We start from the raw sequence: 11549 nt of genomic DNA, 5'->3' as shown, positions 1-11549 counted from the left end.
TCTGATAGCAATTCAGTATCATTATATTGAATATATTTCAATTAGCATTTCACGAATCATATCTTTATTTCTTGACTTGGTTGTTTTAATTACCTGAAGACACCCATAATTCCAAGAGCCATATTGTTACAAAAAAAAAAAAAAAAACTTTTATGTCTCCACTGAATTACAAGCAACAACACACAAAATAGTGACTATGCTTGTGACTATCATGAACGCCTTAAAAGCTACTGCTATTAAGTACGAGTTTTGAAGAGCAAACTCTTGGATAAGAGTCTTAGCTATTTGGTTTTGTTTTCAAGAATGATAAAGAAACTTGCATAATGGAAAAGACATTAAAAATACAGTTCTTGAGGCCTGTGTAAAAAAAAAAAAAAAATGGTGGATAAAACCTGCCAAATGAATAGCCAATTAGAAGTCTACTTAAATATGTTTTAGAAAAGTGTCCTTAGTTAGGAGCTTGCTTAGGCACTCCTTTAAATAGCTACTAGAGACGGTAGGATAGGAGGTCTTCCTAAGCGCGCAAAATAGTGTGATACCAAGTTATGTCTCATATTGAAGGTTTAAAATGTTGGTTATGTTCTGCTCCTCAGAAAAAAAGAAAAAGCACTTTCGGCCCCAGGGAGGTCACTGAGAATGCAACCAGTCATTTTCAAGGAGACAGATTTTTTTTTCCATGCTGCCTTCATTCCCCTTTCTTTACGTTCCTGTTATTCATACTGACTTAACGGTGAGGGGTAGCTTACATGAGTAGAGGCACCAAAGCTTCTGGCAGTGTTAGTTTGAGCAAGCTCTCAACAGTGTGGGTATTCTGGAGGGCAGAAGTCTCTCTCTGACGGGAATTGCAAATGTAGACTTCCAGCTGGCTTTCACCATCAGCCCTGGGCTCTATTCCAGGAGCAGTGTTGGTCTCTCAGTGGGAGTACTCAGTGACCCTCATTCAGCAAGATCTTTCCACATGCACTTAACATTTAGTCTGCAACTCATCCTGTTCAACTGGATTAGTCCTGTGCTTCCAGTTGAGAACCTATGTAAGTACTCTGATGGAGAAAGAAAATTAGATTTCAAATTCCCTGCAACTACACTAGAAGTAATTTTAGAAGTGGTGAAAAGGAACAATGAATGATAAATACTGTATTAGAAATCATTGTGCTTCAGATAAGACAAAACTACTTACTACATCCATTACCAGGTTTGGAACTATTTGCTTATGCAGCTGTCTCTCTGTGGGTGGATCCATTGGGTTACAGGGTCAGTTAATTAGGGACAACATCTACAGTTAATGTTCTGAGAAAGCTGTGTGGAACTCGATGAGGAGAAATGAAGATGATTCTGCAGGAAATAGCATAACAGTATATTGAATTTAAGAAAATGTGTAGGCCTAGTACAAAATGCTTTTTGGTTGAAAGAGTTTATAATAAGATTAATCTATACAATTTTGGTTGGGAATTTTCCTTAATGACAATGCGCAGCTGTGGTTTGAGATTTTTTCAGAAGTAAGCACCATTTCCAGGGATATAAATATGTGCTAAATTATTCACACAGAGAAAAAATTAGCTATAAACATACATACATAAAGTTGTATCAAAAGCAAATTTGTGATGGATTTTTGGCACCCTAGGGTAAAAATGATTAGGACTTAGTCTTGTGAGCATGTATTCACCTGCTTAATTTTGCTCCTTTGAGGCACTGTATTGAAGCTGCATGTATTGTCTTAAACTAGAGCTTGCTTTGATGACGACATACTGGCTTTAAATGGATGAGAACTCTATCAATTACTTACAGCATCAGCTGAAAAAGACAGCAGTATTATGAGACTTGGGATAAAAGATTTATTTCATCTCAAAAGACAAATGTAATAAAAAAAAAAAAAAAGAAAGAAACTGTGGATAAAAGAAATTGATTTGTGTGAGACTGGGTGAAAGGAGACAAATAAACTCTTTGCAGGAGCATACAGCTTTATGACTGTACTTTCAGCTTCCTAATTGCAGGACACTATAAGTTGCTGATTACCACCCTACTTCTGCAATAAGATCTATTTACACTGGCAAATGGCTGATGTGGAGGCTTGTTGCTGAATCTCAGCATGGGTATGAGAGAAACAACCAACCATAAGAAAAATTGTCACCCTCTTTACTTTACAATCTTCTGTTGTCTTTCAGCAGTGGAACGTCCACGTACAAGGCACAGTTCTCTAGGAGAACACCCTGAAAACTCTCTTAAAGTTAGCTTTGCTTTTATGAAACACCAAATTTCAGTTTCCCCTACAATTTTGCATTTATTAGTAGCTTTGTTGAAGAAATGTGCTCCAACTCATGCAATCAGAAGCTGTTTTAATTGAAAACCACATCATATTTGCAGATGGATTATGAATCTGAGAACAATTTTGAGACTCGGGATTAATATTTTAAGGTAGGCAGCATAGTAATACTTCAGATAACATCTAAAATTACTACATAACGAGCATATCAAAGCTAATGTGTTACTACATTACTTTACACCAGTTTCTATATTACTTTATACCACTTTCTATACAGTTTACACGTTAGGCATAGGGCAAACTCAGTCCTAAAGTGAAAAAAAATGTTTAATTTACACGTCTAAATATATATTTATATAAACCTATGCATAATTTCATTTCTGCATTGCCACTTTGTCAGTATGTATGCTTGTACTTCTAGATGCTGAGACTGGTGCTATAAATTTGATCATAAGGGGTTCAGGTCCTCTGACCTAAATGAGCAAATGTTTTGGCCATCTGCAACATGTCCTTTTAAGTATTTACATAAATGTCTGTCTGAAAGTATATAGTTTCTGGATAAAATCATTGCTTTTTTTTTTTTTTTTTTTTTTTTGGGGGGGGGTGGGTATTTTTTTTAACCTTAAATGGAAGTGTTTGTGCTTGTCTGTCCCTCATTTCTGTCCCATTTCAGACTTTGTATTCACAGCAGCAGACTCTCTATATACTTTACTTTCACTCCCAAATCCCTCTTTGATGAAACTTCTTGCTAGGAGACAGGGATAAGTAGTCATGATATAAGACATTAAGGAATGCAAACAATTTATAAAGAATTATTTGTTAAGGTATTACCTTGAAAGACTTCAGGAAAATGCTCTTGATGAGCAGGTTAAAAAAAATTAAAAAAAAAAATAAAAAAAACTTTATCTGTATTTTTGTTTCCATGCCTTGCAAAATTATTCAGGAGATCTGCCAGCTTTTTTCTAGTATGTCCTAAGGAGGTAGAAATCAAGGACATTCATGAGTAACAGAACTTAAGTCAGAACTTAAGCATATGAAGTTCCGACCTACTTTCTTTTTGTCATCACTTAGTTGCTGGTCACAGTGCTTTCTGGGATAAAATCTGGAGTTTTTGATCTGGGAATTTTTCCTGGTCCCAGAAGAGTACTTGAAACCATTTGTGGTGGTAGATGCTCTAGAGCTTTCAGGATCTTACAGAGTGGGTCTATTGATGGCAGTGCTCTGGGATGAAGATCCATAATAATGGAATCATATGAATCATGTAATACGTAAACATTTTGCTTTTTTTTTTTCTTATGTCTGAGGATATGAGGGACTTGAAAATGAAAATTACAATAATGTTGTGGTTGGTATGGAGACCCTACTGCAGGAGGACTGTGAGGTTTATTTTTAAAAATCTAATTTAGAGGAACACTTGTAGACACAAGGGTTCACTTCTGAGAAGATATGGCAGTCTCCTGTAGTGCACTTTGAATTACATGACTGAGAACAAGCATCTGGGTAAAATTTGGATATTCATCTGCCACAGCAGTTGTGAACATAACATTTATTAAAAAAAGGCAAAACAAAATGTATAAATTAGGGCCTTGAGAGACGGTGTAAATAGAAATACAAAGAGTCTTTTTAACACTCTGAAATTCCTGGCATGACTGATAAGAGGAAACCATTAGGGACCAGAACTATAATTAAATGTGTTTTTGTAGCATGGCCAAAGAACACACTACACAATGACCCTTAAAGATTCTTAAACAATGCTCAGCTCAATGAGTTTATAATTTTCTAATACATAAAATAAACTAAATTAATGAATGTATTTGCTGATCTTATACAGATGGATTCAGACCAAAAACATTGAATCACTCCATATGTTTTGGTAGGAGGTCTTGACAGGCATTGACCAGTTTGACCACTGGAAGCAACACTGAACCAGCAAACTAAATCTCCCACGTGGGAAGCCAAATGAAGAAAGAATTACTTCCATTACCAGGGCATTTTCCAGCTTAGAAAAAAAATTTCTTGCTCTGGGAAAAAAAAAAAAAAAAAAAAAAAAACACCTGTGTGGGAGAACTTCTACCAACATCTCTTCGCATGTAATGTTTTGTGATTGTCATATGCCAAAGTACCTGGCACAGTATCAAAATTTGTGTGCCACAGGATTGTGCAGGGTTTGAGATAGAGCTGCCTGCTTCAAAACTTGCAAAGATTTTAACTTTAAGGAGCCAGCTTTATTCTGTTGCACTGTGCCATGGCAACGAATATGTATCCACGGCAAAGCAGTAGTTTATTTATTTATTTTTGTTACATCCTAGCTTGAAATTTTTTAGAAACAGTGCTTTGGGATATGAAATACAAATACATGCATAGTAGGAGAGTCACACTGAGGAACAGGAATGTTGTCAGCTTACTCTTTCAGGGCTGGAAATTGTGGGTCTTATGCAAGTGTTTCGGATGTGGTCTGGAGATTTTGGGGGATATTGGCCTGGGAAGGTAACAGATCTGTTTCGATGATTGGTGGGGTTACAAAGTTGTCTGTTGCTCTACTGCTTGCAAAAATACTTGCTCTGCACAGAAGTGTAGAGGTGGAAAGACTGAAGAAACAAACTTGGAATTTTTTCTTGTTAGGTGGAGGAGAATAAAACAACAAACATCACCAATCAAAACTTATAAATTGGATTTTAACCAGTTTTAAAGATTTCATATTTTTCCCCCAAAGCATCCTTTTTAAACTATTATTATTCCATTCTTTTAGAGTATAGCTAGATATATAGGAAGAAAAATTGAAATTTAACATGCAGTTCTTTGTTGAAGAGGCTTTGCTAGAGAAAGCACTTATCTTAGGTTAAGGACAGGTGTATAAGGGTAAGGATAGGTGTTTAATGTAGTATTTTGCATAATAATAATATTTTTTAAAAAAATAAACAGGAGGCAGAACTATCTGCTTCAACAGAAGGAGGAGGAAATAGGGAGTAAGGGCTTTCTATGACTTGAAGCATTGGTTCCTTGTTTAACTGCAGTGCATTTACCTCACAATACTGTGATCACATTCAGTTGTAACTGTTGCACCTGATGAATACATACTTTGATTTAACTTTTCTCCTTCTGCTTTTGAGCTTGACTGTCTATGTCAGCAAATTATCAACAAACGCTGTTTCTTTCTGGTTACCCATATACCTGTCTCTAGGAATGTTTTTAAGACAAATTTGATCTCGACATGGGAATGTAACAATTAGGCCCATTGTAAGTGTAAGTGGCTTCCAAACATTTAATCAAAAAGACCAGAAGTTCATTACCAGACTACTGATAACTAAAACTGAAGCCACTGTCAGCAGTTAGTCATGCTGTCAGAAAAAAATACCCTTGCCAGAAGCTTTACATTCAGTTTGGGCCCTGACAACTATATTTTTATGAACCTAATCTCAACCACAAGTAAATGAATTGATTCACAGGTTTAAATCTACCTATTTGCCTATTTGTATTTTCTCTTTTTTAGTGTTTTTGCTAGTGGATATGGGAATTGATTTATTTTCCTTAAGATTGTCATAATGCCTCACCTAAGGAGAATGCTGAAAAGAATGAATGTCAGCAAGTCTGTAAACAGAAAGCATTTTTACTTTATGATCATTCTCTTAGTTTGTATGAATAATAATTTTTAAAAAATCTTCTCACCAAGGGGTTTTCTTCAGAGTTGCCTTTTGCAAAACCAAAAAAAGAGTAAAATAGGGGAGGAAAAAACCAACAACAATAGAACTGCTCAGCTGTGATCTGTCTTCTCTCATATTTCCACAGTACTATGGGGTTTCATAGGCATAGAAAGTTATTCATAAACTTTTGTTTTCCTGATATAATTATGCTGGAAAAGATCTTTTTCCCTGCAATCATGCACTCAGTCATCTAATAAGTGATTCTTCCTATCATTTTCTTCATAATCATGAAATTCCTGATATTGCTTTTTTTTTTTTTTCCTTTCTCCTTTCTACCATCTGAATTGAATATTCATTATTAAAAGATTGATACAGAAACCAAAAGTTCCAACTTCTTGTCCAGAGAGAAGTGACTTTCTGGGAACTAGAAATAAACTCACAAGATCATGTTAAGCTTTACTGACCATTTTCTCAAAAAGAGCTGAGTATCCTGCCCTGTCTGATTCCTAAGTTTCATCTTGTTAAAACAGACAAATTTCACATGCCTTTATATAACCAAAGGTGTTAGAGGTGTAGTTTAAGTAAGAGTAATTAAAAAGCCATTTTTTTCACTGATGGAAGACCAAGGATTGTCTGTTATTTTGTCTATTCTCATCACTTCTGCTTAAAGATAAACTCATGAACAGAAAAGTTCTAGGGTTGTTTCATTTGTTGTTGTTTATATTGGAAAGTGGAAGTTTCACAAAATACTTGTCTATAAAATTGTTCTAGGGTTTTGTTTGGGTCAAACAGGAAGAGATGAAGGAGAGAAGAAATACATTTCTGTTGCATGCACAGGAAGCAAACATTGACCACCAAAGCTGATATCTGCCTATCTGCAATATTAATAAATAAATAAACCAGCTTTTATGATAACAGTAACTTGCCAATGAAGTGCAAAACCTTTCATATTAATGCATGGCATTATGTAAATCAGCTTCCTCTTTGAGCAACTAATGTAGTCTGCTCTGCTGGGAAAGACTGAAAAGACTCCCAAGGCAATGGTAAACATTACTGGAATTATATTATGAATGATCTAGGGCTTAAAATTGTGTCTTCTGTTCTTCTGTGAAGTGTTATCTCTGACTGTGCTTCAAGACAGAGCCGCATTAAAGATCCAACAGGGAGATGCAGCAGACTTCAATTAATTCTGTAGGGAAAGTGAATAGGGAGCAGAGCTGTCATATACAGTAATTTTAGGGGATGCCTCCAAAATTATCAGGTAGAAGATACTTCTTTGCATGACGCTTACTTGCATGGGGAAAGCATTGCCATGGGAAGTTTTAGAAGCTAAAAAAAATAAATTCAAAGGAAGAGATTAGGCAGATTAGTGGATGCTAGATCATTCAGAAACTGCAAAATAAGGTAGTCCAGATATGATACCCAGTTGCAGATGTCCCTAAAGTTTGAATTTCCATCTAAAGGAAAGGACCACTTTGTTCATGCTTCTTTCTTTCTGAATTTCCCCTAACAGCCACTGGGTGTGCATGTTAGGGACAAAACTGAACTAAATGTTTTCTCTTATAGCACAGTTCTTGTGCTCTTGAGTGAATGCAATTCCATGCTATTCCTATACTACATTTGTTTTTGTGACAATGTGAAAGCACAAATATATTGTGTACAAGACATTCCAAAATAATGCATTGTTCTAAGGCAAGTAATTGAACCTTTGTGTTAGATACCAATGTGAAGCAGTAGTTCATAAGAATACACAAGAAATTCAAATATCATTCAATTGATTTTGGTTGTTATTCCAATACATCTAACTTGTTTCAAATATTAATATTATGTATTTTAAGATACAGTATTATTAAGTAATAAGCTTAAAAGACTGACACTACCCATTATGCTTGACTAGTATGTTAATTGTATAATGCAGTTGTTCACTCTAGTATATTTTAAATCTATGTAATTCTGAATTCTATATCATTATATTTTCTGTTAAGATTTAATTTCCTTTTTCTGACATCTTACTGCTTTGACTCAGATCCATAGAGAAACAATAGTTGCCTGTCTCCCCAGCAGTTGTGGAGACTAGTTAATGTTTGCTTTCTGAGGGCAAGAAGTACTGATTCTACAGCTGTAAATATGGTCAACTAACGTTTTTATTGTGTTTATTTTGCTACAAGGTAATCTGTTTGAATTAGAGCTAGGGACAAGAAATGTTCTTGATCAGTAATGCAGTGAGGTGTGGCATATGGTTTTGAGAACCTGACCTGTGTTTCTGAATTGTACCATTTCATCATAAAAGCTTCATAACTTTTTCCTGAATTTAATTTATAACAGTTTTATATGAAATTTAATTTTAACCAAAAGAAAAATTGCAATTAGCATGAAAAGGATGTATTAACTGAGGAAAAATTTAGACCAGAATTTTTTCTTTAGGGTCACTATTCCTCTATTTGTTTTGTGACACACAGTCAGTGAATACACCAACAGCAATCATTCATTCTAACCATCATAGGAGAAGTTAAATGAAATTCTTCCTAGTTTTATTAATGAAGATTGTGATTATTGTGATTTTCTTTTACGAAGTACAAATCTAGAGTTTGAAACTGTGAGGATGGAAAGGTGCAGGAGGAGGAGAAAGAAAAGGGAAGATTTTCCTTTATTCTACACATGTCCAAACAGTGAAAGCATGATCTATTTGGAATAAAGGGAAATAGACATGTTTTAATTTTAACACTTGGCTATAATGCTGCAACTGTAAAAACATCAGTAATATGAAAAGCACATAAATTGTCACGAACATTTGCAAAATAATTTAAACTACAAAGAATCTGGTCTGTCACCTGCCAGTCACAGTGTGAATTTAGTTCATAATGATGGACCATATTCATCCACACTCGTCTTTTTTTTTTTTTTTAATCACTGTCTTTGTTCTGTTTCAGCATTTGGCTGTCACATCTTTAAGAAAAATGGTCCAACTGTTTTGCCACTTGCTCTAAGAAATAAGTTGCTCTTAGCATATGGAGGTTTTCACAAACAATATGTTTTCAGTTTCCTGTGCTTTGGATTTCTCCATGGAAGATTGGTAAAACTGGTATGACATTAACTAAAAATGCTGCTGTCCACATAAACAGAGCCTGCAAAGACTCCTGCTGTACAGGAGCTTGTTAAGGAGGTAGATTTGTTGCGCATCCTGCTTTAACTGAACTTTCTATAGTGAAGCAGCAAAGGAATAAGAATTGTACAAGAAGTAAACACTTGATAATTAAGAGATGTCATTAGCAGAGCAGCATTTGGTGTTTGTGCCACAAAACACTGTTTAATTATCTGTTCATCATTTCTTGGTGAACGCATAAACTAACCACTAAATGGGGAGAAAATCCATAGACTGCCAAAGGGTTTCCAATAGAAAAAAGACTCAGGCCCCACTCAAATAATTTCTTTGTTGCCCTGGTTATCTTTCACACAGCTTTATTGTCTTTTCCTTCACTTTCTCTCATTCTTTCTAACCATAAGGCATGGTTTTCATGTTTCTGGACAGGTCCATTGTGGACAGGTCCATAACATTGTGGTAGATGAATTCTCCATTTCTTGAGTTTTCTGGCTGTAGGCTCTCTGGTGTGAAAGGTGGAAAACAGAAGGAATTCCAGTTGCATGCCACAGCCCTGCAACAGAGCATGGGAGGGGAGCTCTTGGCTAATCTCCACAGAATCGTAGAATGGCTTGGGTTGGAAGGGACCTTAAAGATCACCTAGTTCCAGAACCCATGCCATGGGCAGGGATGCCACCCACCAGATCAGGTTGCCCAGAGCCCCATCCAACTGTGTTTTGAACACCTCCAGCGGTGGGGCATCCACAGCTTCTCTCGGCAGCCTGTTCCAATGCCTCACCACTCTTCTCAATGAGTTCTTCTCCCCATCTGTGCTCATGTTTGGGATTGCCCTGATCCAGGTGCAGCACCTTGCACTTGGATTTGTTGAGCTTTGTTAGGTTCATATGGGCCCACTTCTAAAGGTTGTCCAGGTCCCTTTGGATGGCATCCTCCAGTATATTGACTGCATCACCCAGCTTGGTGTCATCTGAAAATTTACTGAGGGTGCACTTGATCCCATATTCTATATCTCATATATTGATAAAGGTATTTAACAGTACCAAGACAGAACCCTGAGGGGCACAGCTCATCACCAGCCTCCACCTGGACATAAAGTCATTGACTGTCACTCTCTGGGTGTGGTCAGCCAGCCAACTCCTTACCACTGAATGGTCCACCCTTCAGATCCAAGGATTTGTGGGACAAAGGCAAAGGCCTTACAGAAGTCCATATAGATGACATTGGTCGGGAGACTGGCTGATCTTTGAGGAATTAATTTGGAGAAACAGCCATAGAAAAATAACCTGAGACAAAAATCAGAGACAAGCTGTATGTCCCTGATTGCTAGCTGATATTTAATGTTAAATAAATGAAAAGAATATCCAGAGGTAACATTAAAACCTCATACTTCTGTGTTTAATTCAGTCCATAGGTGGCAGGAGACAGAATTCTGAGATTGGACTAATTTTTCATTTTTTCGTGTCCTGTAGTTCTCATACCTTTTTGTGAAGCTTTTGGATGTAATCCATGTCAATGATATCTAATGAGATGCTATGTGAAGGTGGTCCAATATGAAAGAGAAAGTTCATTGATTAAAATAAAGAGTACATAGCTATCAAGTTCTTTCAGTTGTGGAACTGAATTTAAAAAAAAAAAAAAAAAGTCACTTAAGGAAAACTCATTGAGGCATGAAGTGAAGTGGAAACTAGTTACAGCAGAGGTGAAAGGTGGCTTTCTAAGAGCAGGGTGTGAAAGGATGAATCACGGTCTTAGGAAATGTCTTGTGACTTTCAGGGAATCACTAGGTGGACAGGTTTTTTTCCATGAACAGCTGTAAAACACAATCAGTTGGTACAAGGGGATGTATTTTTGAGTTGGAACTGAATCATTATATAAAATGCTTGTAGGGAACAAAGACTGTAACAGCATGTCTGATATAGAAGAACAGCTAGTAAAGCAAGAATATAACAACCCTCACCCAAAAGCTTTAAGAGCATATAACCAATCAAGTTAAAAGAATAATATTTCAGCCTTAGTACCCTGGATCTGCTATCATTCTTGTTCCAGACAAGATTTACTATTGATTTCAGGCTCCTTGCTTAGTCATTCTCATGAAATATATTGTAAGCCTCATCTTCCCCAGTATAAGACAGAAGAGACTCTTTCAGTCAGCAGGACTGCTCAAATGGTAAGATTAGGTGAGAGAAAATTATCACTTAATTTTCTAACTGAAACTTTATGTTGTTTTGCTTTTTCCATCTTTGACTGAACAATACTCTGCTTGGTGTCTGAAGCAAATTCAGGAAGGCGCTGAATCCGCAGTGTTCACACTAGCTTCAGGCTTGTGACACAGTAGAAGTGGGCACACGTCAGCCAGATTTAAGGGTGTGTTGTTTTTTTGAGTTGTTTATAATTATGAAGGGAACGCTTGGCAGCCAGAGAAGACTTTTACGATAAAGATGACCTGTTCTTCAGTGTCAAGTTCTTTTTTGTCCATGACAGCTCTAATATACACATTATTTGAGTTCCTGTAATACCACGTATGTATTTTTACATAACAAAAGGTCTA

This window comes from Anas acuta, chromosome 13 (assembly GCF_963932015.1).
Source record: "Anas acuta chromosome 13, bAnaAcu1.1, whole genome shotgun sequence".
Classification (NCBI taxonomy): Eukaryota; Metazoa; Chordata; class Aves; order Anseriformes; family Anatidae; genus Anas; species Anas acuta.
The sequence above is the reverse complement of the archived record's forward strand: the minus strand, read 5'-3'. Positions refer to the sequence as shown.